Below are 27,268 nucleotides of genomic sequence, written 5' to 3'. Positions count from 1 at the left end.
TCCAGCTTCAAAATATGCAACACATCAGCATTCACCTCACGAGCCAGAATCTTATTCCATAGATCTGTTATTAGCTGAGAAAGTAAGATCCTCCTAAAATCCAACCTACGCTCCTGTGACATTTAACTGTGATCCCTGATCTCCTTTCAGCTATTCAGTTTGAAAAATGTGTGGCCACATCCTCATCCTCTAGATCTCCATCAAATCACCCCAGCATTTACACGTGTCTTAAATGCACAGACCCAATTCTTTAACCCTTCAACCCATTGATGTCTTGTAGGAATACCGCCACCAGATGAGGAGTTCCATTTGACCATGGAGCATAAGATATAGGAACAGGATTGTGGCTATTCAACCCTTCAAGCCTGCTCTGCCATTTAATAAGATCAAGGCTGATCTAACACTCATTAGCCTCATTACTGCCTTGGTTCAAACATGGACCAAAACAGCTGAACACAAGAGGTGAGGTGAGAGTGACTGCCCTTGATATTAAGGCATTGCCTGACCGAGTGTGACATCATGAAGCCCTAGCAAAGCTGAAGTAAATAGGAATCAGGGGGAAAGGTTTCCACTGGTTGGTGTCATACCTGGCAGAAAGGAAGATGGTTAGGGTTGTTGAAGGTCAATCATCGCAGTTCCAGGACATCACTGCAGGAGTTCCTCAGGGTAGTGCCCCAGGAACCATCTTCAGCTGCTTCATGAATGACCTTCCCTCCATCATATGGTCAGAAGTGGAGAGGTTTGCAGATGATTACACAATGTTCAGATCACTACTTCTCAGAGACTGAAAAGGTCCATGTCTAAATGCAGCAAGAACCTGGACAATATTAAGCTTGGGCTGATAAGTAGCAAGTAACATTTGCGCAATGCAAGTGTCAGACATTGACCATCTCCAACAAGGGAGAATCTAATCATCGGTCCTTGACATTCAATGGCATTACCATCACTGAATTCCCCAACTATCAACATCTATTGACCAGAAACTGAACTAGATCAGCCATATTGGCTACAAAAACAGGTCAGACACTGGGAATTCTGTGGTAAGTAATTAACCTTCTGATTCCCCAAAGCCATCTACATGTATGATGGAATATTTTCCACTTGCATGGATGAGTCAGCTCGAATAACACTCAAAAAGCTACACAGCATACAGGGCAAAGCAACCCATTTGACTGGCACCCCATCCGCCACCTTCAACATTCACTCCCTCCACCACTGACAAGGGCAACAGTGTGCACCATAGACAAGATGCACTGCAGCAACTTATCCAGGTTCCTTCAACGTCACCCTCCAAATCCACAACCCCTACCACAAAGAAGCACAAGGGCAGCTGATACCTGGGAATGCCACCACCGGCATTTTCCCTTCCAAACAGCACACCATCCTAACTTGGAAAAACATCGCTATTCCTTCACTGTCGCTGGGTCAAAATCCTGGAACTGCCTCCCTCACAACACCATGGGTGACCCGACACCCACATGGTACAGATGGCAGCTCACCACTTTCTCAAGGGCAGTTAGTGATGGGCAATGAATACTGTTCTAGCCACCGATGCCCGCACTCATGAATGAATAAATTAAAACCTATATATCAGTCTTACTTTCAGCAGCATAAAACACTTCTAGTACACCTGCCAATTCTTTAATGTGTAGTCTCCCTGAAAACTGACAAATGTCATTGAGGAGAAGGAGCCCCATAAGGTGATAGGCAACAGTTAGAATCAAACCTTCCTCCAGTTTTTCTGCTTTTGTTGTGCGTGCGTGTTACCTTAAAAACTAAAAGCAAAACACGAGCAGGTGTATGACAACCAATGTGAAAATTATAGAGAAATAAATGTTCAAACCCTGATATTAAAGTATGCAAAATATATGTTTTTGCTTTGTTCCTGATTTGGTTCTGCCCAACACTTGCGTCTGTCAATCACTCTCTCGTCAGTTTGCTGGTGGCATCCGCAGCATTGTGAGGTTACCTTTAGTTGCTATTCTTGGCAAAAGCACAGGCATATGCCAGAAGAGAAAAGTTCCTGCTGAAGTGGGAATAACAATCGGAGGAAATCTTCTTGCAACCTTCAATTGTCCATAACATGCAGAGGAAATTTTGTCTCAAGGAGGGAATTTAATCTTAATCATCCTTGACACTAGATAAAGCCTCTCGTCACAGCTTGGCTTTTAAATCTGGTAATGGAAGGGTTGACATTTCATCCCACAGAAAAATGCCTGCTTAAAAATAGTGCACAGGAATGTAGTTCGAGTGTGTTAGCGACCACAGGCGGGTCCGAAGTGAGTGGTTTATTACAATACTCTTCAGATCCCTGCCGGGTCTGAGGTGTTGGTTCCAAACTTGGCCGACTTTTATTACCCTGTCTATTACCCTGGCCGTGGGCTCCCTGCCTCTCAGTGGGGGAGCCTGTACTCAATGAAGTTCATGGGGAGACTAATTGCTCCAACCCCGTAGGTCTCCTGTGGGTTATAACAAGTACATTGAGCATGACGATGCCATTTAGAATCGCCAGCTTTTCAAATCCAGTTTTGCGCTCTGTTTGGCCCAATGAGTAACTGTATTGCTGGATGAGGTACTGGGCCACATACACGTCCCAGATTTCATTGGCATCAATCAATGGCATTAGAAGTCCTTGGAGAAGGAAAATGAGGAACCATCTGGGGTTCCCACTCAACTAACTTCACTCCACCAAGAAACGAGTCTGAGCCCATTTTCGCGTATGAACTTTGGCCAGTATGAACTTCGCGTATGAACTATTCCAGGTGGGCTTCCAGCACCTGCATTTTCAGCCAGTTGCAGCCTGTGTTATCCCAGAGTACATAACACAACAAGAAGGATTGAATTTTGTGTTGTTCACCTCATGAGCAGCGACCTGAGTGTAAGTCCTATGAGAAAGGGTGGAAGGCAGCTGTTTAAGGTGGCCTCTACAGATGTCTGAAAGTTGTCAATGCGTGATATAATTTTGGATATTTTTCAGGTGTCGTTGTGGCACAGCGGAGGGCACCCAGAGCATGGCACAAGAACGACCAGTTTCAACCCCAGTCACCTTTAGTAGAAGAGGGAGAAAAAACTGAAACAAATAAACAAGCTAATGTTACAAACATATTCATTAATCTCCTGACTAAGGGGTGCACTTTGTGCGTCATTTACTGGACCCCTGACTTAATCCAAACACGCTTTGCAATGGCTGTTGCAATATCTGACTAACCTTCCACAACTGAAAAACATGTTGCAGTTTGAAATTGTGTGCGGGGCCTCTTCCATCCACTTGTCAAGTGGAACAGACGTCCTTTTAAACAGTTGCCCAGCACTCCTGCCGAAAATGGGTGGGAGGCTGGTTAAATGTGCAAATTAGGTCATGAACCTGTAGGTGGGCCCTAACTGCAGTTTTCCAAGTGAAGGTTTTGGAGCAGTCATGGCTAGTCTCAGTTTGCCCGAACACTGAGGGACCTATCCAGCCAGCAACTGATGGAGGCCTCTTCCAGAAGGCAGGCATTTAAAATAATAATAATAATAATAATCTTTATTGTCACAAGCAGGCTCACATTAACACTGCAATGAAGTTACTGTGAAAAGCCCCTAGTCTCGGCGCCTGTTCGGGTCCGCGGAGTGGGAATTCAGAATGTCCAAATTACTTAATAGCACATCTTTCGGGACTTGTGGGAGGAAACCGGAGCACCCGGAGGAAACCCACGCAGACACAGGGAGAATGTACAGACTCTGCACAGACAGTGACCCAAGCCGGGAATCGAACCTGGGACCCCGGCACTGTGATGCAACAGTGCTAACCACTGTGCTACCATGCCGCCCTTGTATATTTTCCGGCTCCTCTGTGCCCCCACCAAACCACTTCTGACCCATTCTGGCACACACTCATCTTTCCCTTCCCTTTAACTGCACCAGAATCGGTTTGCCGATCTACCTGGTCCTAACTTCTGGCATGCTCTATTGCATAGCTGGATCTACAAGATCTATGAGCAGGCTCACGGCAGGTCACTGAGGGAAGGTTATATGGTAGAACTGGTCGAGGCCTTTTGCCTGCAGCATTGGTGATAACAGTAGGTGCATTGCCAATACTGTGTCCATTGAGCACACATTCCTAGTGCCCCCCACTGCACTCAGTATCTGCTTGGTGGTCTCTATACTTTTGTAGGATGGAGCGAGGGGGTGAGGAAAGAGCGGGGCAAAGCTTCACCTCCCACTACTCCCTCCATACTGGATAGGCCAGAATGTCCAACATAGCCTTTTTCAGGATGCATGCAAGGTTCTCCAGTTTGTATTAACTTGTGCTGTCTTGTTAAGCAATCATTTTCTGCCTTTTGACCTCCAGCAGGAAATGTTACCCTGAGGGAACGTGGATCAGAAACCTGGACACTTGCCTGATATTTAAATAAATTCCCCACTGGCAGGACAAAATGGGAAAATTTCCCATCAGCTTGAGGGCCAAGAATTTAGTCTGTATCGTAATATTTGCATGGAAAGGATGAAGTGCACACTGCACTGATTCATTCCTGTGGGCACAAAGACAATAACAAATTGGTCCAGCCTTCCTCTTTGCATCAGGAGGGTGTGGTGATGTGCATCAATGTAAATGCATGTAGGCTAGCTAGACACAAGAGGGAGCACCAGTGACATCACACACACACACTCAACCAATAGATCAGATGGATAGGACACGACCAATGGACATTCACGATACACACGGAGGTGACACGACCACAGGGGGGCATTACACCAACCCATATATAAAGGACACCACAAACATGATCTGCCTCTTTCCAGTGGAGACAGTCAGTGAGTACAGACACAGGGTTGATTCAATATTACACCCACCACGAGGATTGCAGCAACTGGTTAGTCAGTCTGGGTAGCTATAGTAGGATTAGCAGTAGTGTCGAACCTGAGTAATAGAAGTGTAAATAGTTTAATAAACGTGTTGAAGTTATCTCCACGTCTGAACCTTCTTTGTCAAGTGCATCACAAGGAAGCAGCTTATGTTACACCTACAACATTACAAATTATGGTACCAGGACTGAACTGTTTCAATCCATATAGCCATACCGCAGCGTACAGTGACAACCAGCAACGATACCCAGGCAAGATGTTCGAGATCCAGGTTCCACAGCGACTCCAGTGCCACGGCGATCTCCGCGAAAACTGGCGGGCATTCCGGCAAAGGTTTGAAATCTTCCTGATGGCAGCCGAACTAGAAGAAGTGGCTGATCATGAAAAAACAGAGCTTCTCCTCACCATAGCCGGTGCCAGAGCAGAAGAAATCTTTTAAAAATTCAAGTTCTCCAAGGGGCAAAACAGGAGCAACTTCCACGCAGTCCTGGACAAATTTAGCAAATACTGTGAGGAAAACACACTCCAACCAGCAAGAAAGGGTAAGAGGCGTGCCAGTAGTCAGCATGAGGCTGAGATCCCGGAGCAGAGAACAGTTTTGATCGGCGGCCATCTTTCTAAAGGGTCTGCACTGGCACAGTTGCGAGAGAAGCGCACAGAACGCGAAGGTCTGTTTGCGCATGCACGAGACGCCGCGCATGCGCAATCATGAAAAAGGCCATTCGTAAAGGAGCAGCGATCTGCGCATGCGCAATCACTTCCTACACAGTACGTCACATGCGTCATGTGCAGAAGAGATTTACCAGAATGTTGCCTGGTATGGAGGGCATTAGCTATGAGGAGCGGTTGAATAAACTCGGTTTGTTCTCACTGGAACGAAGGAGGTTGAGGGGAGACCTGATAGAGGTATACAAAATTATGAGGGGCATAGACAGAGTGGATAGTCAGAGGCTTTTCCCCAGGGTAGAGGGGTCAATTACTAGGGGGCATAGGTTTAAGGTGAGAGGGGCAAGGTTTAGAGTAGATGTACGAGGCAAGTTTTTTACGCAGAGGGTAGTGGGTGCCTGGAACTCGCTACCGGAGGAGGTGGTGGAAGCAGGGACGATAGTGACATTTAAGGGGCATCTTGACAAATACATGAATAGGATGGGAATAGAGGGATTCGGACCCAGGAAGTGTAGAAGATTGTAGTTTAGTCGGGCAGCATGGTCGGCACGGGCTTGGAGGGCCGAAGGGCCTGTTCCTGTGCTGTACATTTCTTTGTTCTTTGTTCTTTGTCATGATGTCTGAGGCCCCTGACCATGCCCATTTAAAGGGAAAACGTCCCAAATCAAAGAAAAAATCTTTTAAAGCCGTAAAACCACCTTCCTTCACCTGGAATGACAGCACAATGCCTCAAATTGAACCAGGGAATGAAATTAACCTCCGAAGAACCCTGCAACAATAGTTACCTACACCCAAACCGATGATTCCGACCTTGAATACTTCGATACCGACCTTTATATTTTCTCTGGACCTCGCGAGCCCAATGCCAGCTCCGACGCAAACTGTGATGATATGGTCCTAGAAGACAACGACTCAGATGAACCTTTCACCTTGGGAGGCTACCCCAGTACCAAATCCGAACCGCAACTAGACGTGTTGCACATTGAAGACCCCCGTACTGAATCCGACGCAGACGCGGATTCGTTCTTCGGATTTGAGGATCTTCAGCCCAGCATCTACGACATCCCGATTCGTGAGTGCAGGATTATGCTGCGGCCTGAAACCAAGAGACAGAGAGCGGTACAAGCCCAAAGAGAGCGGCCTGCTGCCACACAGAGCATGGTCCATGCACCGCTCAGGGTTCCCGACTCTACGAAAGAAGACATGCAAGACTCCACACCGCAGTCCTTGCATGAAGAAGAAGTGACTCCAGTGTCATAAGCCTCCACAGCAAGCTCGTGGACAGACTCCACGATAGAAGAAACGCAAGACTCCAGAGCGCAGTTCTTGCGCACACAAGATGTGACTCCAGTGTCACAAGCCTCCGCAGAGAGCTCGTGGGCAGCCTCCACGATAGAAGCAACGCAAGACTCCGACGCGCAGTCCTTGCAGGAACAAGACCACAAGGGTCGAGCAACCTCTTCTGACCAACTAGCGGCAGACGATGCCATGCTCAAGTAAACAGCAAGAAGACTATGACAGTCTACCACACTCCAGTGCACAGCAGGACGACCATGACGGTCTATCATGCTACAGTGAAGAACAAAACGACGATGACAGTCCAAGCCCAAATGAAGGACAACAGCAAGACAATGACAGTCCACCCACATTGTTTGCACCATCAGATGAAGACTCTGACAATTTACCCAACCCAAGTGAATAACAAGCATCTACTGAGGCTCTACCCACGGTATGTGAGACGAGTGACGATAGCATCCCACTTCCCATGCAAGATGTGCAAAGTGACAGACCTCAGCTAGTGTGTACAGAGGCACTCGACGATCACTGTGAGACCACTGGTGACTCCGGTGACACCATGATACTTCCACCCTCATTCGCTCGAACCTCTCCACAAGTCAAGGCATTCCTGCATGTTCCTACTCCAGACGTGCAGCTTCAAGAAATCTCAGCTGACTCTAGTGAACCTGCTAAGACTCCGGACGGGGAGCATCAACAAACCAACACTGACTCAGTTAAAACAGACAAGACTCCAGATGGGGAGCAACCAAACGCCGACTCTGATTCACGTAAGCCGGACTTTACTCCAGACAGGGAGTGCCGCAACCTCAGTGATGGCACGCTCAGAGTGACAGCAGATGCCACAACGACAGGAGATAGATCACTTAACAATTACACTGGGTCAGTAATAACAAGCAGCGGCTACAGTCCAAGAAGAATACACCAATATTCACCACAACTATATCCGCACATTTTATCCACACCAGCAGTGCAGCCAATGACAGCTCATGATGGAAAAACCCAGTATTCAGGCATGCAGCAGCCAGCAGTCTATGCAGCATATTCTCAAACAGGCCAGCACTACAGATTGCCCACGAATGGAATCAAGGCCGAAGGAGGACTCCTGCAAGCACAATCTGCACTACAGACTAGATGCCTCAGTTACAGCCCAGGATTTGCTGCACCCCAGCCTGGCCATACGGCATATTCCTATCAGATGCAAGGTTCTAGTTTCACACCATCACCAGGTATTTATGCGAGCAGCAATTCTGTTTCCAATTCGACAAGCTTCAACGGTTCTCAGCAGGATCACCCTTCCCGCACAGCACGTGGCCAGAACCAGTATGTACAGTCTTATCCAACTTCAACATATGGCACATCCATGATCTCGAATGATACTGTTGATGGTACCTCTTCAACGTCAACACCTTATCAGCTACAAGATGCCATCCGACAGCACCATCACAAACATAAAAATAAGAAAGGGTCTCCAAATCAGACAGCGAAGTGATTCGACCACTTCTTGGTTCCTGTGGCACAGGGACGTTGATGGCGTTCATAACCAAGAGAGACATTTGACCATGATGATTGATGGCTTTTGGACTCACACAAATGATTTGGACTTATTGTTTAATCACTGTTCCCATGACTTGTATATACCTTCCCTTATCAACCTGTTCGTTGTTCAATTTTCTTAAAGCGTACAGAAAATATGAACATATAAAAAAGGGGGGATATGGTGATGTGCATCAATGTAAATGCATGTAGGCTAGCTAGACACTAGAGAGAGCACCATTGACAACACACACACACACACACTCAACCAATAGATCAGGTAGATAGGACACGACCAATGGACATTCACGATACACACGGAGGTGACACGACCACATTACACCAACCGGAGGCCACCAAACCTAATGCGCTGGGGGACATGGGTTCAAATCCCACCAGGGCAACTGGTAGAATTGAAATTCAATTAATAAATCTGGAAGGACTGTCGATTCTCAAGGCCGTCTTCCGAGTCTATTACCATGTGACTCTATATGGATGATGCTATTCTACAGTCCTCTGCCGAGCCTACAGTACGTCATTATTGTCTCAGTAATGGTGATCACAAAATTAAAACCGATTGTTGCAAAAACCCATCTTGTTCACTCATGTGTCTTTAGGGGAGGGAAATCTGCCATCCTTACCTGGTCACCCCAGACTCACGATAATGTAACCACCCTCTGAAATGGCCTAGAAAACCATTCAGGGCAATTGGGGTTGGGTACCAAATACTGACCTTGCCAATGATGGGCATGAACAAATAAATAAACACATTTAAAGACCGTCAGCACCAAGGGGCGGCGAGCGTTGTCAGCAGCGACGGGAAAGCAATTTTAAATGGCAGGATGAGCTGCTGATTCATGATTTGCCGATACAGTGGGAGACGCAGTTCCTGAAAACCAGCAATCCGGCTTTACTAAACTTCACTAGACTCTGGAATGAAGGCTAGCTACCATGAAGAAAAACGGAGCAAATTTGTGAGAAAGTTATTCCTCGCATATATAATAGTTTATTGATCCCAAAAAATGTTAATATGTCAATAAGGGATTTACAGGGAGGCTTATGTTAAAAGCGACAATCCTGACAGCAGATGAATCATTGAAAGATATACCAGGCCCAATCCTTGTAGGTATGTTAAATGCGTGTGTGCAAAGTTCTCCACATGTTACATACAGATTGGGCCTGTAGACTTGGAATTGCAACCAGGCGAATTCACTACTGTCATGCAGCAAAAATCAAAATAGACAAATGAAAGCCACTGCTGGTCTTTTCTAAAATGGAGAGCTCATTCAGTGGTATGAACAACTCAAAGACCACACACACATAGTACCCTTCTTCGCAAACAATTTTGGGCCATGTAGCATTAGAGTCGCCAACATTCATTCTCATTTTGATCTCTTAATCTGTCCCGTTTGAAGGGGGAAAGCAGATTAGGGCAGTCAAAATAATTGCTTTTCTCAGATGCTGGACCTCTTGCGAAATACGGGATTTTTCAATTGAGCCCTGGTACTTTACACTAGAGAAAAATAAAGAGTGGCAAAATGTTGCAACAACACGTTTCTGCTGAAATGGAAAGAATTGAAGACTCGGCTTCATTACCGGGTATAATTTCACATTCAACCTGGAGTAGGCTTGTTGCAATTGTTCACATTCACACACTCCCAGTATTCATTCCACAATAAAGGAGCCTGGAGCTTTTGTTTGTGAAGCAAAATATTCTATACTGTTGTCAGTGTAACTTACATTATGAAGTAGCATGGTCTATTGATCTGTCTAAAACAATGCAAAGAAAATATACACTCCTGCAGGAAGGACTAAGGAATGATGCCCTGAACCCTGTTCTGTTATTAGATCACAGTGGGTGGCACTGTTGCTTCACATTGCTGGGAACCCGGGTTCGATTCCCGGCTTCGGTCACTGTCTGTGCAGAGTCTGCCCTTTCTCCCTGTGCCTGCGTGGGTTTCCTCGGGGTGCTCCAGTTTCCGCCCACAAATCCCGAAGATGTGCTTGTTAAGTGAACTGGTCATTCTGAATTCTCCCTCTGTGTACCCGAACAGGCGGTGGAGTGTGGCGCCTCGGGGCTTTTCACAGTAATTTCACTGCAGTGTTTATGTAAGCCTACTTATGACACTAATAAAGATTATTATTATAATATTAGGTTGGTTGCAGCCAAAGCTTAATTTTGTCTCAACAAATCCCAACGCCACCCAGTATGATATAATTGGTTGAATTATTTAAAGGTAGTAATCATTGTAATTATTTTGATGCATGCTTTGAATATGAGATGTCATTTTAGAACAGAAGAAGAAAAGGAAAATTGGTCAATGACTCATGGAACCAGTTTCAACCAGAAAAGCAGCGCGTAAACAACGAACTGAATTCTGGATTATTGAGATATTTATTATTTAATGATCAACTGCACTAAATTCTCTGGATTTTAACAATATATGCCAGACTCACTCGCTTCTATAGATATAATTAAAAAATCTCAAAATGAATGGTTTCCATGTGAGGATCTCTCTCAATCTTCCACCATAATTGTGGCAGATGATCAACAGAAACTCTGGAGAAATTGTGCAAGCTATTCCAGCCAGACTTTCATGTAATAGGTTTATTTGGTGTCTCATGAGTGAGATCTTGAGACTTGTATGTTTAAACATGAACCATTTATTGGTAATCCTTAACAATGTACAGACCCCAGTTACTGCCATGCTTGGTGCTGCTCCCATGCAGGTTCCTAGTGGGCTGTTTGCCCAGCCTATTACCATGTGACTCTATACAACATGCCATGGTTAATTCTGTACTCCTGTCCTCAGCCGAGCCTACATTACAATGACGTGCAGGCACATGCAACATCCCTCTTTCTTCTCAAAAGGAAACATTCCTCCCTTACAATGGAGTATAACTATTAACAACACAACCTTTACTTGCAATCCCTTCACCCCCACCACAAGTCTAAGACTTTATAAAGTCAGACGGCCTTGAGGATTAACAGTTCTTCCACATGTCAATCCGTCATGTTTCGCAGGATGGTAGTAATAACCTGTGGGTTGGATTCGCCAGCCACGTTTTCCTGGGCGGCGCTTCCTAGCTGGCAACGGGATTCTCCGTTCCCGCTACCTGCCAATGGGATTTCCCATTGTGCCGACCCCATGCCACAGGGAAACCCGCGGACGTGGGCGCACTGCTGGCGCCACGGAGAATTGCACCGGTGGTGAATCCAGCCCTGTATTCCTGATACTTGGCTGTCTCCCTTTGATTTGTTTTTTTGCACTCCTTTGAGTTGCATTTCTCTTCATTAACAACCCATCTGCTTGTTTAAGACACTGTGGGTTTGCCCGGTTACTTTTGAAGGGAATGTACACTCTGTTCATTCCTGGAGCTGAGTTGAATATTCTTTTTCTGCCGTGTCCGCCATGTCCATACTGCACGTTGATGTTCCGCAAATGTTTCCAGATTGGATCAAAGTTCAAGAATTTCACTGTCCTTTTCACAGTGATGTTCCAACATTTCATCAAACTCACCATGTACTGTTGCAGTTTGGATACTGGGTCAGAATTTTGAAACAGCTCTATTTTTAATCCTTTTGGCTGCTTCTGAGCCATTTCTTTCTGCTGCATTAAACTCTTCAGCTCGCGCATTTCATTGCACAGACATGGGGCGGGATTCTCTGGTCCCCAGCCACATGTTCCTTGGCTGCGCACCATTCGCTGGCGGTGGGATTCGATCTTCCCGCCGCTTGTCAATGGGATTTACCATTGAAACCACCCCACGCTGCTGCCATACCCACAGGCACACTGCCAGCGGGAAACGTGAATCCTGAAGACCGGAGAATTACAGCCATGATGTCAATCATCTTGTGGTTTTCTTGAATATTGTCACCCTGATTCTAGGGTCTTTTGGTTCCCTCGCTCCACGGTTTTCTGTTGCACACAATGGCCAGGATTTTCCTTTTGGGAGACTATGGTCTGGATTCTTCTGATTTTGCGATTAAGTGCCGACACCGGCGTGGGAACCGGTAAGGGGTTAGCAGCCACAGCCTGGTAAATCTCCCGGCTCCCATGCCAAAAGCGGCCGGAGAATGGTCGGGTCCATGGCCGCGCATGGCAATGACCTGTAGCGGTCGCAGCGTACAACATGGCGCTGGCCGTGCGCAGACCCAATATGCAAAATACTGCTCCCGTGGCCACCCCCTGGCCACCCTCCACCAGGCCCCCCCATCCCTCACAGAAGCACTCCCGGCCAGCTCTCAGCCGACTGAGGCGGCGCTGGACACAGTCCGTGGCCACCATGCCCGATTCCCAAACGTTCCGACCCCACGTTCCCTGCGCAATCGGGAACTCGGCCCATCGGGGCTGGAGCAGCGGATGAGGGCCTTCCGAAGACACAATGTCAACGGCGTGTGGCGCGCGACGCGATGACGGCATTTTGGAGGGGGTGGGGAATAGAAAACTGCAGTCAAACCGGCACCGGCCCCAATTTGGACGTCGGAAGTGATCCTCCGCCTGATCGCCAATTACAGTATTGGCGTCGGGCAACAGAGAATCTCACCCCATGTTCTCCCGTCGGAGCTGTATTGCATTAGTTTCACGATCCCGTTGCAGTGGTAAAGCATAATGCAATTCTGTATTCCTACTATGAAAATGTATGCATGGCATGGAATAAGAGAGGATTCCCAGGGAATCCTGATTTTGGGCCGCCATTTTGAGTGGACGACTCAATAGTGGAGTCCACAGCCAGCACATCCCCTTGCACCAGAAATTGGCCACGACGCCCCTACCCGCCCCCTCCCTGCACCACAAGTTGGCCATGGCCCCACCCCATACCACAGGTCGGCATGGCCCCCCCCCCCCCCGCCGCATGGCAAGCCCCACCCCGTACTGCAGGGGTGACCCGCTCTGCTCCCCCGGGACTCCTACAATAGGCCGGGAACCCTTGTACTCGGAGGATCCTCGCAGGAACCCCTATAATAGAGGGACCACTATAATAGGGGGCATACCCCAGGGACTCCTGTAATAAGGGGACCCTCACAGGGACCACCTGCCTAAAGGGACCTCCTCTGCAAATCCACCCACAAAGACGCCTCCCACCCAGAAAAGGGACCTCTGTCTGCAAGCTAGTTGTAATATTTACCTTGCAGCTCCATGTGTCCATTCCTCGAAGGTGAGCAGCTGTGCCTGCAGCTGGTACCCACAGATTCAATCCATTCATGACTTTTGAGCACTGGTTTGTGATTGACAGCTCGTAAAAACCATCTGCCATCATCTCCCTTCACGCTTCAGGGCCCCAAGTGGTGGAACCCCAATGTTTGTAAATATTTCCCACGTCAAAGGGAGGTAAGTGCAGTGAAATCACATGCTTGCATGATTGGACTGCACTTAGTGTGAGGGAGGTCCCCCTATTACAGGGATCCCTGGGGCCCCAATTACAGGAGTCCTGGAGTGGGTGGGTCTGGTCACTCCCATACTTGGGGATGGAGGGGGCGCCCAGGTACTCTGGGGGCTGGGAGCTGTGGGCGGTGGGGGGGGGTGAGGTGACCTCAGATGATTTCTACAATCGTGGCCCTGGTGTGGTGGACGTCGTGATGTGCCAAGGGGGCAACTGTTGCCCTCTTGGCCTACCGCAAGGTCCACCATGTCTGGGGGCCGATTGTAGAGACCACAACTGAACCTCGCCCACATGATTCCCAGCCACAGGGACCGGAGATTCACGGGAGGGCGGAGCACCGTGCATCCGGCCCGCTAAATAGATGCCGTTGCATCTGTTTGCATTTATTTCTATGCTCCCGCAGGTGTGTGGCATGGAACCCGTTCAGGCCGCCAGCGTGGGGGTCAAAGGATGGCGTTCGGGTCGGCCCCCGGAGCGGATCCTGATTTTGCCCCGACAACCGATTCTCCGTCTCATCGGGGAATGCATTCTGGACGTCTCGGGGATGGAGAATCCTGCCCAGAGTATTATTGGGGGTGGGGGGGTGCTGGACCTTCTTCTAGGATTTGCACTCTACACAAGTTGGTGTTCAAAGTATCTGTCAAAATCTTTGAGTATCTCAATAAATGTTGTCAAGTAATGATCCATATGTTGGTTGTGGAGTACGTCACCCACAAATGAACCAAACATGAATAAATATTTGTCAACTTATGCTTCTTCTGATTCCTTATTTAATCCTGTAATTCTCCTGAAAACTAAAAATTATCTTCCACAAGATTCCCACTGTTGGGTCTCGTTTAGCCATTTCCTCATGCAAAATGGATCTGTGTTCTTTCAATCTTCTGCCCATGGCCTTTTATTGTAATAGTTGCAGCTTTAAATGTCATTGTCTCTTTAAGGTAGCCACTGTTTTTTCACTCAGATTGTCTGTTTTTTGTTTTTGACTTTCACGCACTTTTACAATTTTGGCGGGCTCTTTGGCAATTGATGGCCTTGTTCCTTTTCAAAGCTCTCAATCTTTTTTTCTGCAGTCCTTCCAGTTTTAACGTTTTTTTTTGATTTGTAGCTGTCTTCCAACTTTTGCAATCTTCTGAGCACTTGGGACTTTCATCTATTCTACAATGTAAGTACAGCTTACTTTTTGTAGATTTGCTCACCTCTCTTGTAATCTGGCCAGGTTCCTGCATTTTGCATCTCTCAGGGTCTTAACATGGCCCTCCCGTCATTCTGGTAGTTTTCTCAATTTCCAAATCTGTACCTAGGGCGCAGTTTAGTACTGGTTTCTACAAACTTGGGCTAGTTGTAATGTAACCTCCGAGGTCTCCCAGGCCATTAGAAATCCTGGGTGGCCGGGGACAGGGCAGGGTGGCACTCCCTCTGGCACCCAGTCACCTTGACACTGCCAGACTAACACCCTGGCAGTCCCACTCAGGCACTATCCCGGGTGGCACTATCAGGCTGGCAAGAGCACTGCCAGGGTGCTACAGTGCTCAGGTGGCAGGTGGCACTTACATGGATCAGCTGGATGGTACATGGAAGAGGATGGGCAACAGTGCAGGGGATGGGTCATGGCAATATCAATTCTGGTTTATGGCAGGGGGTGGGTGGAGGAAGAATGAGCTGGTGGCCTTATTCTTAGCTATGTGGAAATGGTTAAGGGAAAGGAGGGTCATCCATGGTGCATGAGCACCATGCTCCTTGCCTGGCTGACTGATATGGACAGAAGAAATTGTGAAAAGAAACATTTATCCTGATGCATCTGACGAATGTGATATAAAATAGTTACTTTAGAGTTACTAGTTAATGTAATGTAGAAATAAGCCACTTTGATTTTTGCAGTTAGGGACAAAGGAATTTGAGACCGCATGGAAAAAGCAGGAAGAGGTGTGTCTATGAGGGTGATGCTTCATTGATAGGGGCCAGAGAAAGGGATTGGAAGTGAGCCAATCAGAATAGATCGAACAGGTCAGGAGGGACATAGGCTGACCTATGTCCGTCGAGTATGTGAAACTTGATACCATTTGAACTGATTTTGCAGAGATCCCTTTGTCTGTTAGTTCAGTCGTTTTCTGGAATGAAAGAGGCTGGATGTCTCTTACATTTCTGTAAGGTGATTAAGCTTGCAAGCTAAATAAATAACTTCTGTTTACGTGCGAATCCGTCTCAACTTTTATTGAGGCCAGACTGACAGAGAAAGAAATTTGGAGATCAACATTTGGTGCCGAAAACCGGGATTTCTCTGGGCGATCCTGTTCCAACTGCGAAATCAGAATTAGACTGATTATGAACAGGAGGACGGGAACAAAGGGCCCTCAATGTAGAAATGGAAAACGACCAGCATTGATTGTTCCCCTCTTCTTATCGTCTGATTAGTCTGGTCACTCGCGGTTGGCACAGAAAGACCGCCTCGACGAAATCACAGGTCAGTCTGGGGATTAGCACTTTAATTGATGGGATTTCATATTGTTGTTTCGGCTTGGGTTAGGGTTTTGGGCTGATGTGACTTTAAATAATAAAGGTTCAGTCTATTATCGGGGTTCAGAGGCTGATGTGACTTTAAATAATAAAGGTTCAGTCTATTATCGGGGTTCAGAGGCTGATGTGACTTAAATAATAAAGGTTCAGTCTATTATTAGGGTTCAGAGGCTGATGGGACTTTAAATAATAAAGGTTCAGTCTATTATATGGGTTCAGGGGCTGATGGGACGTCAATAGATGGGGGTTCAGTCCAGTATAACTGTTTTTAAATCTGAAGATGGTTCAACTCTATGTGTGAGTGTTTTAAATATATAGTTGATTAAGCTAAAATTGTCTCCTTGGACTGTAAAGTTCCGAGGTCTAGTTGAGATTGTGAGGTTGAAGCAGAAGTCTCTCAAAGGGTTAACAGCAGCAGGCGGAGTTGAAAACAGACAGTGCTTCTCACTCAGGCCTTGAGATAACAGTCTGCAGTGTAATCGGATACCTTTCCTTTGAGTCAGTGAACACCAGCAAAGTTACGTTTTGAATTAATTAAAGGAAACCAGTGGGTTTCTCCACCTCTTTGATAAAAGTTATTATTTTCGAAAGCAATTGATTGAAATTGCCAGAATCTTAAATTTTACTTACTTGAAATAAGGTTTATCTCATTTTATCTGGAGATTAATAGAAACTTAAAGAAGATCATGGACACCATTTTAAAAAGTGTCAATCTGAAGATGATAATTGATTTTGCTAATACTTATGATAGTTGATTTTGCTAATACTTATGTGTATGTAACAGAAAAAAAAAACTTGTTAAAAGAAAAAATTGTTAAGATAAAGAAATAATTAAGTTGTAAATGTTATACAAGTTTGTGTTAAGCAAATTGTAAATTTAGTTCTGAGTTGAGATCAGAGCTAAGCTTGCAAGTTGCAGTAATTCAATTTGAATTTTCAAACATTTTTAAGTTTTAAAAAAAAAGAGAGCAAATAGAGAAAAGAAGGACACAGATCTTGAATGCGTTGAATAGCACATTTCAAAGGCCCATAAATCTTTCTGTTATCTTAGACCTAAAACCTGGGAAGATTGGTGAGCCATAGGAATGTCTGGGGCGTTTTAATGAAATCTACCGGGGGCAGTCAGGCGATTTGCTGTATCAAAATGGTCAGAATTCCCCTCAATACTGTGCTATGTTAATGCATTGCCTATCACCTTCTGTGGTTACTGCTGTGAAATGTAATAACATGAATTGGACAGAGAACGACCCTTCCCAGATGGCAAGGGCAGTCAGATTTTACTGGAAGGAGGGTGTAGGCCAAGAAGGAGGCTCAGTTACAAAGGTTAAGACTGAGTATGTAATGAAAAAGGATGATCTGCGATCCCAACAAGCGGCAGAAATGGTAGTTTACCAGCAGGAGCTCCAATATAGTGACTTTGGGTGGGTGGATCAGCGAAGAGGAGGATGAGACAACAGTGCTATATTTCTATCACCCCCCAGTGGTGGACGTTAGACATTGAACAGCCACTATCACTGCATCACGTTACCCTGGCCTATGACAGAACTGGACGAAACAGGGAGTTGGAGGACAAATACTGGCCATTACTTGAGACCGAATGGCCAGTCAAGGTTACAGCCACAGTCACGGGAAAAGAAGGTACAGCCGATTTTGTTACAATATCACCACATTTATGGCCACAGTCAGCTTCGGTAAGCCCTCATATTACACGTCAGGTCCATGACCAGTACCATGCCAGGGATATGGGGCGAATGGTCAGCATCTTACCGCAGCTCGTCAGAATAGGTATGAGATATACCTTTTGAACAATCCACGTCTGACATTTAAATACTGTACCACTATCAATCCAGCCTGTTTTCTTAGTGGTCCCCCTGTCCATGAAGACGCACCTGGCCACGACTGTTTAGCCTTGATTCAGGAAACTACCACAATAAGGGGCGATTTGAGTGACATTTCGTCAGAACAACCTGACATGATTATGTGTGGTCAAATATCCCACCGGGGTTTAGTTAATGACCTACTGCAGGCCCTCCTTCTGCCAGCGCAGATTTCCGTTATTAAATGTGCTGCCCACACGAATGGTACAACCCCAGTTGACGTTGGTAATGAACGAGCAGATTGTGCAGCGCGCACAGCCGCACAAATTCAGCAAGTGATGGTGCCTAAAATGTTAAGTCAGACTAAACGATCTACTATGAATGTGTCTGCTTCTGACAAGCCAATGCCAACCATCCAAGACGTCATAAGGTTACAGGAGGACGCTCCTGAGAGTGATAAACAAATGTGGAAACGGTTAGGTTGTACATATGATTCTGTTTCCTCTTTATGGACCACGCCTGCACATCAGACTTGTATGTCTGATGTACTGGCTTTATGGGTCATCGAATGTGTACACTTTGCAACTCATTGTGGGGCTCGGGGGACTAGTGATTTGTTGCTGGACACTTGGTGGCACCCTAAAATGCAGGGGTTGGCCCAAAGTATCAGTAATCGGTGTTTGATTTGTCAGCAATATAACACCGGAAAAGGTATCCCTTGTGGGAAGGGGCAAACCCCGTTGCCCAGTGGTCCCTTTGAGACGCTCCAAATGGATTACATTGAGTTGGAAAGGTGTCAATGTTATAAATATGTTTTGGTCATTGTGGATGTGTTCAGCAGATGGGTTGAGGCGTATCCGACTATCTATAGTAAAGCTGCTACTGTGGTTAAAGTCTTGATGAGGGAAATCATTCCCCGGTACGGTATACCAGCTCAGTTAAGTTCTGATAATGGGCCTCATTTTATTGGACAAATTAACAAGGAGTTTTGCTCCCAGTTGGGCATACGCCAGCAGTTACACTGTGCTTACAGACCACAGGCAGCCGGGGTGGTTGAAAGACACAATCAGACCCTCAAAACTAAATTGACTAAATTAAGAGCAGACACGGGACTGACATGGCTTAAGTTGCTCCCCGTTGCCCTCTTCCAGCTGCGGGTTACACCTGCGGGACCGGCCCGGCTCTCTCCCGCCGAGATTCTCTATGGCAGGCCTCTTAGAACTCCCTGGAGCCTGCAGGTTCCCAGACGGGTTCAGTTTCATCAGATGACTGAGGAAATGACCACCTATGTTCTAGCCCTTACGCAAGTGCTCAAGGAACTCCATGGCCAAGTCCGCGCGGCTCACGAGCCATTGCCCAGTACCTAGCTCACTTTCAGTCCAGCCCGGTAGTTATGTAATGGTCAAAAATTGGACTAGGAAGGGGTCGGAGCCGCGATGGGACGGGCCCTTCCAAGTTCTCCTTACCACCCCCACAGCAGTTAAAGTGGAGGGGCGAAGTGCTTGGGTCCACCTACATCACTGTAAATTGAGCCCATCTCCACTACTGTAAAAGGTCGGATACTAACCTGCCTCCCTTCTCCAGTGCTATTTTACAGGTGTGGAGCATGATGGAGTGGCTACGCATCGTCTGTCTGATATTTGGCCTCACTTCGCTTGGCGTGTTATTGGCGATGGACATGGAAAAGGGGAATATTATGTATCTGTGTAGCCCCAACCAATCTACAAGGATACATCACCTATGCACAGGTGATGTTCTTCACTGCCCCCATATACGAGGACATGGTATCGACTCATGGAAGGTCATCAAAGTTAAGGAGAATGCGGGAGTCATGAAGCAGCTGCACCGGCCCCGGCGATGGGAAGGGAACATTATATGGGCATTGCCTTGTTTTTGGAATACATGTAAATTTGATTTTGGATGTGTTAAAAGTGGTACAATAAAGGTAACATCAGGCTGTCAGAAGAGTGTAGGAAGAGACCATGAGAAAGAGAAAGGGACTTGAGAGAGGACGGGGCGTGTGAGAAGGGAAGTACAGCTAGAACGTAAGTTACCGGGAGATGCACTTAACTTAATTAAAGGCCAAACTGAGGAAAACCCGGGTAGTATGAATCTCTTCTACCAGATTTACCACCGTCTGTATGGCCAGGGACGGGTTGTCTGCTACCCAAACCCCGCAGCGGTGTCTAGGTTATTTTCTGTTTCACCGCTTTGGGGCACTCCCCAAACGGTGGTTCATTGTCAGCGTTCCGAGCCATTGCCCGAGCAAGTCACTCTTCCTTACGATCCGGATTCAGCACCACCGGCTATTTGCCTTCCCCTCCCTCAGGATAATTCCCATTCACAGTACGATAGGCTGCGACGGTGGAGGGCGTACATACCTAGCCACTTCACTCCCAATAGGGATTCCCGGTCGTACGAGAATTGCTTCAGCAGTGAAGGATATGGCTGTTTGCTGGTAGAGGTGGACACAAATATAACATGTCTGTTTCCCACCTGTACGGACAGGAGGTGCCATATCACCCAGGCGTCTGGCCAACGCGTTTGTTATAGCACCACTTGCGTTCCATTGAACGCTGGCCTCCAGCTCCTTTGTGGCTGGGCGAATGTCTCTCATATCACTGTTGGGAATAGGGCTTTCTGCATTGCTGGGCGGCCCGAATGGGCATTTCAAAATTGGATAAACTGGGCTACTGGGAGGTCCTTACGCAACCGGTATGCTCTTGACTATCTTCTGGCCCGTGAGGGTGGGGTATGCGCCATAGTACAGGGCAAGTGTATTATGGGGATTCAGGACTTGACTGCTAACATTACTAAATTTATGGATCGCATACGGGATCACTTGGACGGGATGCAGGATCCTGACTCTTGGGGTAACTGGGGATTTGGAGGATGGAAGGACTGGTTGATAAATATGGCCATGTATCTAGTGGTAGCTATCGGCTGCATCTTTGTGGGCCTGGCCATCCTTAAATGTGTGATGGGTAGAATGCTGGGTGCACTGGATCAGATCACCGCCCCAATCACCGAGAAAAAAATTTAACTGTTAAAATCCATGAGGATGAAGCAGATGAAGGGGGGCTAAGACAGGAATTGGAAATGCAGCGACGAATCTTTTTAGATGAGGAACCGTAGCTATAGATTGGATAGTTCGGTTATCATGGAATGATAAAAGGAGGGAATGACGAATGTGATATAAAATAGTTACTTTAGAGTTACTAGTTAATGTAATGTAGAAATAAGCCACTTTGATTTTTGCAGTTAGGGACAAAGGAATTTGAGACCGCATGGAAAAAGCAGGAAGAGGTGTGTCTATGAGGGTGATGCTTCATTGATAGGGGCCAGAGAAAGGGATTGGAAGTGAGCCAATCAGAATAGATCGAACAGGTCAGGAGGGACATAGGCTGACCTATGTCCGTCGAGTATGTGAAACTTGATACCATTTGAACTGATTTTGCAGAGATCCCTTTGTCTGTTAGTTCAGTCGTTTTCTGGAATGAAAGAGGCTGGATGTCTCTTACATTTCTGTAAGGTGATTAAGCTTGCAAGCTAAATAAATAACTTCTGTTTACGTGCGAATCCGTCTCAACTTTTATTGAGGCCAGACTGACAGAGAAAGAAATTTGGAGATCAACACATCCGCTCAAATCCATTATACATTTGATCATAACCAACTTAACTTTGTCAGGAGCAGTTTACCCTGCATTCAAAAGAGGTTTTTAAATACTTATCTTAATTTTAAAATGTTGTTATCTTACAATATTTTTGACATCATGATGTCCCAGATGATACGACATCTACGATACCAGCAGCTGAGACATGAGAGGTATTCTACCAGGGTGTCTTCTTCTCAGGCATTGCTTTCCCAAATGAACCTTCTCCATTTTAGTCAGTCACAAGCCAAGGTTTGGCATAAGCCAGGGGGGATGTGCGACCTCTTCGGGGATACATTGGGGGACATCATTAAAGTATTTTGGTTGTCCTCCAGGGCAATAACTGAGCACGGAGTAGAGCAACTGTCGTGGGGGACTGGTCTGGCTTATGAACGACATACCCTGGCCAGTAGAGCTGGTTTTGAGTGATTAGTGCTTCTACACTGGGCGGCATGGTGGCACAGGGGTTAGCACTACTGCCTCACAGCACCAGGGTCCCAGGTTCCGGCCTTCGGTTGACTGTGCGGAGTTTGCACTTTCTCCTGTGTCTGCGTGAGTTTCCTCCGGGTGCTCCGGTTTCCTCCCACAGTCCAAAGATGTGCAGGATAGGCGGATTAGCCACGCTAAATTGCCCCTTATTATCCAAAGGTTAGGTGGGGTTACGGGCATAAGTCAGGGGAGTGGGCCTAGATAGGTATTTTGTCAGAGGGTTTGCGAATACTTGTGGGCTAAATGACCTCCTTCTGCACTGTAGGGATTCTATGATTCTATGTTGACTTGGGAGAGGGCTCTACTGATGGACCATGCTTCTTGCAACCAGAATAGAATGATCTTGCAAAGCCATAATGGGTGGTACTTCCCCAGTGCTTTGAAGTACCTATTGTAGGCTGCCGAAGTGTCCAAATCATATCAGAATGTGGGGATCACAGTTGCCCAGTAACCCATGACATCAATCGAGGCTTTGCGATTACTCAAATAGTCTTCTCTTCAGTCAACCAAAGGCTGAGCTGGCATGACAGACCTTCTATCAGGTTGTAATAGGATTGAGAAGCTCTGGGTTGCAATCCATATGGGATTTCTTCATAGGAGGCGTTTTGAACGTACTTCGAACCAGGGCAAGTTTGTCATTTTGGGATTCAGTGGAGAAGAGGTTCAGTAATTTGGAGAACATTCTGTTGGTACACAATGCTTCTCTATGGATGTACCATGGGGACCATAATCAGGGAATGGATGCTGTTAAAGGTATAGTGCAGCAGATGGAAAGATAAAACACAAAAATCAAAAAGAGCAGGCAGTAACTGGGTTAAGTGAAGAGGGCAACGAATGAGGAGCGGGAGGATGAAGCAAAGAGAAATGACGGATTGGCACAAAATATTATAAGTTTATAGAAAGCCTTAGCTCTTTTCTGGGGCAGATAATTAGCAGCAACTGCTGTAATGGATCGTGGGTCACCCACTTGTCCAATGGTTTGGATATTTCAATGGGGCAGGAAGTTCTGAAAGCCATAAAGTAGTTGGCAAGTGTACAGACTTGGGTTGACAAGTTAGGTGGCAGAGGCAGATGGTTGGGATTTGGGGAAGCTCGAAATTGGTGATTATAAGAACTGGGAAAGGAGTGGGATAAAGGTTGATAATATGATGAAGTGCATTGGGAAAGAACATTAGGGTGAATTGACCAAAAAAGTGAAGGGCAGAAATGGTTATGGACATTGATGCTACCATTAATTGGCCCTCCCCAGGTAGAGCAGAAGTGTATGGTAGGATTGAAGGACACAAACCACAATTACGTATGTGGTGAACAAGACAACAGTTGTTTTGTTTGTCTGTTCTATGTCTTGTCTTGTTTCTCATGTACTCACAAAGGAGAATTAATGCTTTTTTCACTGGTCAACGTATTGACAATTTATATGCTGGTATGAGGCTCTGCAATTTTAATTTTTGAGATCCGACTTTTCTACTTACGACTGACTGGAAACATTGGAATTTGAAATGAGACAGAACAAACTACTGAAAAATGCCAGGCACCTTCCAATGTAAATGTTAAAACAAACAAATCCAGAGACACAGCGAACCTTGTCATTGTCGAAGGAAAATACATTAAAATGCAAAGTGATGGATATTGAAATAATGGCAGCCACAGTCAGATCTATTGATGCAGTGAGCCATAAGGAGCCAATCGAACATAGTTTTCTTGATCTCAGGAAAGAGCTAATTTATTACCCTCTAAACCCGAGAAAACAATTATAGAAAAGGTGGAATTACACAATGGGTGAAGTATAACAGGCCAGACTACAACCACTTCAGGGAGATTGCAAGTGACACAGGGAGTGTCAAGAAGGTTTTCTAGTAGAGAAAACAAGCTAAAAGCTGGGCTCTCATTCTCTCTCTCTCTCTCTGAGTTAGTATATTAATTGGTTCAGGTGTCAACTTTACTCGAAACCCACCAGCAAACTGAGATCTCCTAATAATTGCAATTTTTTCTATATTTGACCACATCCAAGAAACCAGCTAACCTAAATCAGCCACATTGTTTAAAACCTATGCCTCGACACTTATCTGTTTATTATTTTAACTTTTTTATTGGATTCTATCTTTCCTTATTAGTGATATCTGTGTGTGTGACATCACCTTTTCTATAATTGTTTTCTCGGGTTTAGAGGGTAATAAATTCGCTTTTTCCCTAGATCCAGAAAACTGTGTTCGATTGGCTCCTTATCGCTCACTGCATCAATAGATCCTGATTTGAAAAGGGCATATCTTCAAGAAAAAGACGCTTAAATCTTTGAGGTGGTCAACCAAGGAGGCTGGATAGAGTTCACCCCTCTCCACCTGGTCATAACATTGCATTTAAAATAATTCCAACATGGACTTAATTTGTTCTCAAACAATTAGGAACAGAATGACGAAAAGAATTAATTGCTTTTGAGTCTTTCATCCAAAAAACATCAGAAAAAAACATATCCTTTCCTTCTTAAAAGTTTAATTACTTTGGACTGGACTTTACAACCATTACAATTTTATTATTATGCACTTACTTATTCCACAAACAAGTTACAGTAAATGTCAAAACAAAAAGTCTCAAAACCACTGTGTGAAAGCTTAAAAACGCTAATTGTGCTGGTTCAAATTCTTTGTAGTTATTTTAAAAGAGTCAGTAATCAGATTATATTAAGGTGGTCAGAGGATAGAAGAGGTTTTATGCAAATTAATTAAACATTCCTAAATAATCACAGACAATAATTTGGCTCGAGTCTCCACAACCCGATTTTATCAATAAATGCCCAAAAGTACGCCGTCTTTGTCAATGACATGGATATAACAGAATCATTTCTAAGTCACAGAACATTTGAAGAACATTGATCATCCAACAACGAGCATTTAACATAACCTATTTTTTGATTTCCGGAATTATTCTACAAAAAATGAAGAAGAACTTTTAGTTACAAGAAAATATCAATCTTGGAACAATACCTTGAGATTTTATTGATTTTAATTTACTCCCCTCCTCCCACAACTTGGTTACACCTACACCGTGTTATCTGCTTCAGAGGAAGGAGCAGGCAACCCAATCTGCAAATAACCATGATCAGAATCAACACCACTTCTCGGTTGCCACTAGGAGGCACACTTGAGCAGTGTGGGAAGGGATGGTTTCCCCAGGGATTTCAGACATGGCGGGGCAAGCTAATCTTCTCAATGAAGCCTGGATGACATCAGCTGTGTATAGATTTCTGGTTTGAGCTGATTAATATGAAAGTCTATCAAAATATATAAATTACTAAAAGTGTGCGGTGTCGTGCATATTGTAACGGTCGTTACAACTACCAAAGGTTATGGATAGTTCATTTCTTAGAATGGAAAAGGTTCTTTCAGAATAAAAAAAGGACATCCAAACTGCTACTTGCATGGTCTTAGTGAAGAGGAAAATGCTACCAGCCCCACCAAGCTTGTTTTTTTACAATAGATCATCCTCGTTTACCCTAGTTCTCACCCAATTCCTCAATCTCCTCTCTCCAGAAAAATAGAATCTAACAGCTTCTTGAGCCCATTTACTTATTCCACAAATCCTTTACCCTTTGTGTGAAGAAGCTCTGTCTAACTCCCTGTCTTACTCAAAGTTATCGAAGTTCACTGATGTCCCCAATATTTGAATCCACAGGGACAACATCGTGTGGATTTGTCAATGCTTTGCATAGTTTTCAAAAATTCAACCATTCAGCTCAATGTCTCTTTTCCAGACAAACAATGTATCAGTGTTAATTTATACATGGAGCGAATTAGATTTTGCTTCTTTCCTGAAGGGTTTACACTCTACAGAAAACTATCATTAGTTGATATAGGCAGAACATACAAAAAGAATAATGTTGCATATTAGAACATTGGTTATTTAAACCACAACTTGTTTGTGGTGTGGTAAAATGAATGAGAGCCTATTATTAAAACTTAGATCTAATACACTCCAACAGGAGCATTTAGTCACACCCTGATCAAAGGCAGATATTCTCTTCAAAGTGATTGCAGGGTACATCAAGATAATAAGGGAAAATGATAGATTTATTTAAGGGGTCACACTTTGATGCTGAGTTTCAATAGTAATGACATTTCTGAGAAATATGAGTAAATGCAGATTTCATTATTTCCAGAGGTAACTCATAAACCAAGAAAGCTAAGGGCAAAGTCAAATTAAGGTCAGCTATAATATTTTCTTAAGAGGGCACGAGGATCTGAAATTTTCCCCTTTAATTGTAACTTGTGTTTTGTAAAGTACACAGTTCATTTACCTTTATTACTGACGTTTATTTCCTCCTGCTGCCTGATGAAAGAAGCGAAGATGAAAGAGAGTGATGTACTATCAGACCAACAAATAACAGCAACATCGTTGTGAGTTGACCTGTTCAAGAGCTCAGTTACAATATCTGTATCGGATTTCATTTCCAAAGCATTTACAGAAAGACAATTCAATCAACACACTCTTGAGAACAAGTATTGCTCAGTGTCTGTTGTTAAGCACTTAACTTTAACAGCGTTGTTAATGCGATGAGTACCCGATAGGTCTATTTGGTTAGGTAGTTAGAGTTGATACAAAATGGTTTCAACACTGATATAAATGGACAATGTAATCCTGGTTCGCTTAGTTTCCGACAGGCATGTCTCTGACAGGCCCGGGTGTAAGCCAAACGCAAACAGCAGAAGGGAGGCACCAAACTCTGAGCATCTCACTTACCCACCTGACCAAACACTATCTGCCCCATCCGTGGCAAAGTGAACAGATCCACCATTGATGTTTTAGTCACCAGCATGGAAGAAAGTCATCCTGTGTCCCGAGGTACTGGCTAAGAAGACTATTGTTTCATTTTAACAGGCGACGTGGGATGAATTTCAGAAGATGGTGTTGTACATGCTGCAACATAGCTGCAAACCAGTGTAATGCCAGCTTTACAACCTGAATTTTTAACCTTCTAACAAGCTGATCCTGTAGTGATCTTTACATGGGTATGTACAGAAGGGGCTGATGGGTAATGGAAAGATCACGAGGGGGCAGCACTGGCGTGTATAA

The sequence above is a fragment of the Scyliorhinus torazame genome, chromosome 16 (genome assembly GCF_047496885.1).
Source record: "Scyliorhinus torazame isolate Kashiwa2021f chromosome 16, sScyTor2.1, whole genome shotgun sequence".
Classification (NCBI taxonomy): domain Eukaryota; kingdom Metazoa; phylum Chordata; class Chondrichthyes; order Carcharhiniformes; family Scyliorhinidae; genus Scyliorhinus; species Scyliorhinus torazame.
Note: the sequence above shows the minus strand (reverse complement) of the source record.